Raw genomic sequence first — 6,949 nt, 5'->3', positions numbered from 1 at the left:
GTAAAACAACCCGTGAAGGAACTAATCGTAGGCAGCACACGTTTGGACCCCTTTCGCTGTCTTGGCAGTGGCGGACTCATGTGCAAATTTTGGGTGCTCCCTCACCCATTAAACTCAGTCACGGAGTGTATAGCTGTATAGAAAATATAAAGCAAACAGATATAAATAGTTAATAGAGCACCCCCGAACTCAAAATTCCTGGGTCCAGCACCCCCGAACTCAAAATCCTGGATCCGCCACTGTGTCTTGGTGACTATGGAATCACAGGGGACACAGAGTTGTTCGTCGTGTATTGAGTGGTTTGGCCAACTTTTGTCATATACAAAGACAGCAAGCTGTCCAATGTGTCCGCTGCATCATTCGTGAACATGTTTTTTATTTTTATTTTTATTTTTTATATTTGGTATGTTTATGAACTTCTGTTGTTTTACAATCTTCTTGGATTACCTAGTCGCATGGACAAAAGTAACATTGAAAACCAATATAATGGTGTCTATCTTTTTTCTGTTAGCTGCTGTTACTGAACCCCTACTTATGTATCTTTCCTTAAATAGTTCAGATCTCATTGGAATTCGAAGCCCGTTGCCCAACTAGTTCAGATTCGCGTCGCGTAGGGCCATTTAAGAGGAAATAATTCCTACCAATTTTTTTTTTCATTCCCTTGGCTCAAACTATAGTATATAGTACTCCCTCTGTCCCAAAAAGATTGTCCCTTTCTATATTTAGAAATAATTTAACTTTATGAGATGATTTACAGTCACACAAATATCTAAGGCTTGTTTTGGACCACACATTTCAAAAGTCTTCCTTTATTTCTTAAACTTTGTGCCAAGTCAAAAGATCACAATCTTTTTGGGACGGAGGGAGTATATATTAGTCACGTTATGGAAAAAAATAACTGCCTGTTTTTGTTATTTTTATTGGGCAAAATCGAAAGAAGAATTAATTCAAAAATTCGCTCACCCAACTGCTTAAACTAAAAATAGCTGACAGATGTATAATATATGTATATTCATGTATAATGTGAAAAAACGTGTATAATCAGTGCAATATCATTGTATACCGGCTAGAAAAGTAAATAGTGAACCCAACTGGTTATTTATATGAAGATTTTGTTTGTTTTGGTGGCACTCTGAGATAGTCAAGGGAAAACTATTGGTGAAAGGGTGTAGGCTATTCCCGTGAAGTTTTCTTGTATTGGCTACCTGAACTTTCACCTTGTTGGTGGGGTTCGATTCCCACCTTGTAATCCTCTCCCCCATTTCCCATCAGCTACCTCCAATTTACCAAACAAAAAAAAACAAGGAATCATTTCTTTTAATTATAGCTGCTACAGAACAATTAGGCAAAAAATTACTCGCACTTGGTGTTCATGTGTACTTTTACATTCACATTTCTCAAGACAAATATCTTTTAATATTCACATTTTTTACTTAGCCATGGTTAAATGATATGTACTTTCACTTTAATTTTTCATTAATCGCGAATGTTAAATTGTTTGATTTGACTAAATAATGGGCGTTAGTACCCATCGGATACTTTCTACCTTCCACGAGCACAAGGTATAGGATCTATATGTATATATCATATATGTAGCATGATGGAAATATAGTCCCGGAATCACAAGTAAATCGATAGACGACTAAGAATAATTGTAGGAACACTAACCTTTTAATCCATTGGACACGACTTTGCAGTAAGTCAAGCCTTCATATGTAAGTTGATGATCTTCTGAGCCTTCACACGTTAATGTTTCCTAGTTCTTTCTTTCATGGGGGAGAGAAGAAAGTAACGTGTGTGGCACAAGGACTACAACCAAATTAAATAGAACGCACGCAACTCTTCAGAGACAACTCTCAGAAAAGGTGTCTCTTCAGTTAGAAAGGCTTATCAATAATAATAACTGGAAGAGTTAAAAGAATAGGTTTCTACACATATAATTCTGCTATATAAATAAATACTTCTATAGCCCATATAAATTTAATACTTTATTAGATCATAAATTGGGCTTCTTTAATTGATAGCAGATCTATGTACAATTATATTAAATATGTGAGTCGACTAAATGGAAAGTTTCCAACAATCTCCCACTTGGACCACATATGTTTCTGAATAACTGTACATAGCTAAAACTTTACAGTGCACTAGAATTCGCTATCTCAATCGAAATATCTCAAAACAATCTGGTCCATCAATTATACTAATATAGGATCAAAGAGGTTTTCACAACATATATTCGTCACTAAATCCATCAATGGTCACGATATCAGCAGAATCAATGACATAGATCAAGTATGGATGCATAGCATGGAAATTGCATGTAAAATTGATCCCAGTCATACTTATTTCCAACTGCTCCTACTTTATGACTATAAATAGTCCAAAATGACTTTCTTACACTTTATGCAAAACCTCAGTAGAAAATCAATAGCTTTATTTTCAAAGTTTCCAATAAACATACAAAATTAAGGTAAGTACCCTTCAGATGCGGATCCAGGATTTGATGCTTCAAATTAAAAAATATAAAGAGACAAAACAAAAACCTATAGGTGACCAAGGATTCGAACCCTTGACCAAAAGAAACAAAGCTTTAAAAGTTCCTTCTTTGCCACTAAACCAACAACAAACTTTATTAATGGATTCCCAAATCATATTTCTTATATATTTACTGAATTTTTCAATACAAATATAGGATCCGCACAAATACATGGGGGTTCCTGAGAACCCCCATATAATATGCTAAATCCGCCCCTGGAACCCTTACTATTCTTCTTGATTCATGTCACTATCAAATGATTTACTTGCGATCTTGCGTGGAGTGTATAATGATTTCCATCATAGCATGCATAATGGTGGTGTCTGGCTATATATGTGTACATGTAAAATAAAGTTAAAAGAGTGTATGTATGTAGGGACGCAGAAATAGACGCAAATTTTTTTAAACTTGTGGAGACAAAACGCAAATAAGTTAACGTGTAGTATATTATATATTACACCTTACTTTTCTCCGTCCATTTAGATGTCTTTTGTTACTTGTCAAAACTATTTGAAATCCGTTGTTTGCCCGAAAAATTGGAGACTTGGAACGTGGATTCATATTGCCAACTTCAACTTGCTTGGCATTGAGGCATAGTTATTTATTTTATTTTGTTTTGTTTTTTTTTAAATGAAACAGAATATTCTGTTCTCTTTAACAAAGCAGTGGTGATGTTGTAACGATTTACTAATTGGAAGTTTACACCTCAACATATGCTGATCAAAATAAAAAGTTTTGAGGTCAACGTATATTTTAGCGGCTTGCTTTAAGTGATCTTTGATGGATTGAATTTTTGGACCAGTGCAGTATATCAATTCTCTAATGAACAACATATATATATATATATATATATATATCTTTAACAAAGCAGTGGCGATGTTGTAACGATTTACTAATTGGAAGTTTACACCTCAACATATGCTGATCAAAATAAAAAGTTTTGAGGTCAACGTATATTTTAGCGGCTTGCTTTAAGTGATCTTTGACGGATTGAATTTTTGGAGCTAGTGCAGTATATCAATTCTCTAATGAACAACATATATATATATATATAATTAAAAAAATTAACTGTGTAATCGGGGCATCCATTGTGATCAAAATATTCTAGTCTATGACGGAAAGTTGCTAGAAGATGACAAGACATTAGCTTTTATCCATTCCCTTCCCTTTGTTTAGCTTATAAATACTTTTAATTTAAAGTCAATCCAAGGGGGTTTGATGTTTTGTTCAGAGGCTTATTTTATAGGAGTTTGATGTTTGGGTTTCATTTGGAGTCTTCCTCACAAGTCTGCAGACTTTCTTATAATTCTAAATTTGAATCATTTCTCGATTTATTGTCATGCTAATCTTCTCTATATCATCCCGATTTTATCGGATGTCCCCCAAGGGACAGGTTTTGCAGGCTTGATTTTTGAAGTTGAAGGATTTGATAATTGAGTATTATATATTGATTGTTTGAAGTATTATCAAAGACTCGCTTGAGATGCGCTTAAGCCCTGAAACTATATGCTAAATTGAGTGCTTCGCCTAATTTAAGTACACTTCACTGCATGCACCAGAGTGTTGAGGCATGCGCCTCATCGTCTGTGGACTGTATCTCGAAGGGTAGCAAACGTCCATAAAATTGATGTATGTTTTTATAGTAGTTGTTGTTTCCGAATTACATACATATTGTTTTTATTATTTTTCATCAAATTCCACATTTTTTCTGCGTTTAAAGCCCCACAATATGTATCTTTTTCGCCTTTTGTTAGCATTGACAGTTTGATGTAGTGTTTCGTGGTAGAATTCAATTGCTGACAACATGGGCAGAGCTAGGGGTGCTGAAAGGGGCTAATCCAAACTCCCTTCATCGGAAAATTATACTATGTATATAAGGTCAAAACGCTTAAAGAAAGAACCACAAAAAGCTCCTGATTGTTTTTCTTTTTGGATCTCTTACATCATTTCACTCTTTAAGGGGAAAATAAAGAAAATGTACCTAATAAACTAGAGCAACCGTATCATGCCTCACGTCTTGGACCTGTATAACTAACAAACAACACACTGAATTACATGTTGGTGGCTCTTTTGTTCTTGCAATATTTCCTTTCATTTTCTAGAAATAATAGAACATAGATGAGACATTTATCATTCATGAAAACATAAGGGGCAAATTGATGTCATCGATTTTTTATTTTTATTTTTTTTTGGGGGGGGGGGGGGGGTGCGGTTGTTCGCCTTTCCCAATCACATTAAAGACCAAAAGAGAAGCCCTAGTGATCAATCACTAGTCCAGTGTTATATCGTAAAACTGTTTGACTAGTACCTATAGTTCCAACACTATAGTTAAAAGAATTGTTTGCAGAAGCAGAGCAGCGTGCACGGAGTATATCTTCATTATATATTTGTCACAATTATTGTTAAATTGCCGGGATTTCCAAGGAATTCAATTGAAAATTGTTACAATATATAACAGCAGAACAAGACTGAGTACTATAAATTCATTGCTCCCTCTAAGTAATATTTCATCCACAACATTAAAATACAAATATATTAAAATCAATAGAAAGATATCAGGTAGTGAAAAATGGCATTGACATTCAATTGGAAGCTTGCTTTTGCAGCTCTACTAGTATTGTCAATGTGTGCTTCTCATGCCACATCTCGAGACTTGTACGAGGCCTTAATGGTCCAGAAGCACGAGCAATGGATGGGTCACGTTGGACGGGTGTACAAAGATGACACAGAGAAGGCAAAAAGATTCAAAATATTCAAGGACAATGTTGAGTACATTGAATTTGTTAACAAGGCTGGGACTCGACCTTACAAATTAGGCATTAACGAATTTGCTGATTTGACAAATGAAGAATTCATAGCCGGTCGCAATGGGTACAAAATATCTTCACATAAAAAATGGCCAAAAATCACATCATTCAAGTACGAAAATGTGACTGCTCCAGCTACTATGGATTGGAGAACGAAGGGCTGTTACTGGAATTAAGGACCAAGGGCAATGTGGTAAGTTAATCAAATTAAAATCAAGTTTCATAATCTCATTTTAGTGAATATACAATAATAAAATGATCTTACCACCTAATACTAATGTAGGATGTTGCTGGGCGTTCTCCGCGGTTGCTGCTACAGAAGGAATCAACAAAATCAGAACTGGTAAGTTGATCTCTTTATCGGAGCAAGAACTGGTGGACTGTGACACAAGTTCGGATATGGGATGTGAAGGAGGTCTTATGGATGATGCTTTTAAATTCATCATCAAGAACCACGGGCTCACTACTGAATCCAATTACCCATATAAGGGAACTGACAGTACTTGCAAAACAAGCAAAGAGTCTAATCATGTAGCCAAGATCATGGGTTATGAAGATGTTCCAGCTAACAGTGAATCAGCTTTGCTAAAAGCAGTTGCAAATCAACCTACATCCGTGGCAATTGATGCTAGTGGCTCAGATTTTCAATTCTACTCGAACGGTGTTTTCACTGGAGAATGTGGAACTGAGTTGGATCATGGTGTTACTGCAATTGGTTATGGGGAAACTAGTGATGGTAGTAAATATTGGTTAGTGAAGAATTCATGGGGAACGAGTTGGGGTGAGAACGGATACATAAGAATGAAACGAGATGTTGATGCAGAGGAAGGACTTTGTGGAATTGCAATGCAAGCTTCTTATCCATCTGCTTAAATGGATAAGAAGTTTATATGAGGGCTTTTGTTGTTCATTATTCTGTAAAGATTAATGATGTGGGTATAATTTATGTGGTGTATCTGTACAGTCTTATGTATGTTACAGACTCAGCAGTTTGTACATTTTAATTGTTGAACAAAAGCTTGTGTATATAAAGATTGGTAATACGAGTCTAAGAGATTATGTCTTATTATTATTGCCTTTTAAATTTCGTTGTTACAAAAAGACTAATAGCCTGTTTGGCCAAGCTTATATTTCCCCCAAAAATACTTATTTTTTCAATAAGTGCTTATTTGAAAAAAAAATGTGAGGTGTTTGGCCAAGCTTTTGGGAGAAAATAAGTGCTTATGGGAGTAGCAGAAGCAGTTTTTTAGAAGTTAAAAAAAACTGTTTTTGCCCAAAAACACTTTATTTAAAAATACTTTTGAGAAAAATACAAATAGAAACACTTTTTAAAAGCTTGGCCAAACACTAATTGTTGTTCAAAAGTGTTTTTTTAATTAATTGGCCAAACACAAATTGCTTTTCGTCAAAAGTGTATTTTTTTAAAGTACTTTTTTAAAAAAGTATTTTTTAAAATAAGCTGATTTTAGAAGCTTGGCCGAACCTAGGCCACTCAAGACAGTTTTGAACACCCTACACCACTTGAGCTAACCTTTTGCATTTATTTAAGGTATTTAAAAATTAATATATGTACATAAACACAAAAAATCTACCTTATATATATAAT

The 6,949-nt window shown here is 34.8% G+C and overlaps 2 pseudogenes; one reads left to right on the top strand and one right to left on the bottom strand.

Annotated features, from left to right (window-relative positions):
• Window positions 1–3,844: 3,844 nt before the first annotated feature.
• Window positions 3,845–3,927, bottom strand: LOC132629510 (U6 spliceosomal RNA; annotated as a pseudogene).
• Window positions 3,928–4,955: 1,028 nt separating this feature from the next.
• On the top strand, window positions 4,956–6,237 carry LOC132622074 (senescence-specific cysteine protease SAG39-like; annotated as a pseudogene).
• Window positions 6,238–6,949: the final 712 nt, after the last annotated feature.

Source organism: Lycium barbarum, chromosome 2, assembly GCF_019175385.1.
Source record: "Lycium barbarum isolate Lr01 chromosome 2, ASM1917538v2, whole genome shotgun sequence".
Classification (NCBI taxonomy): domain Eukaryota; kingdom Viridiplantae; phylum Streptophyta; class Magnoliopsida; order Solanales; family Solanaceae; genus Lycium; species Lycium barbarum.
This window is presented reverse-complemented; position numbering and strand designations above follow the sequence as displayed.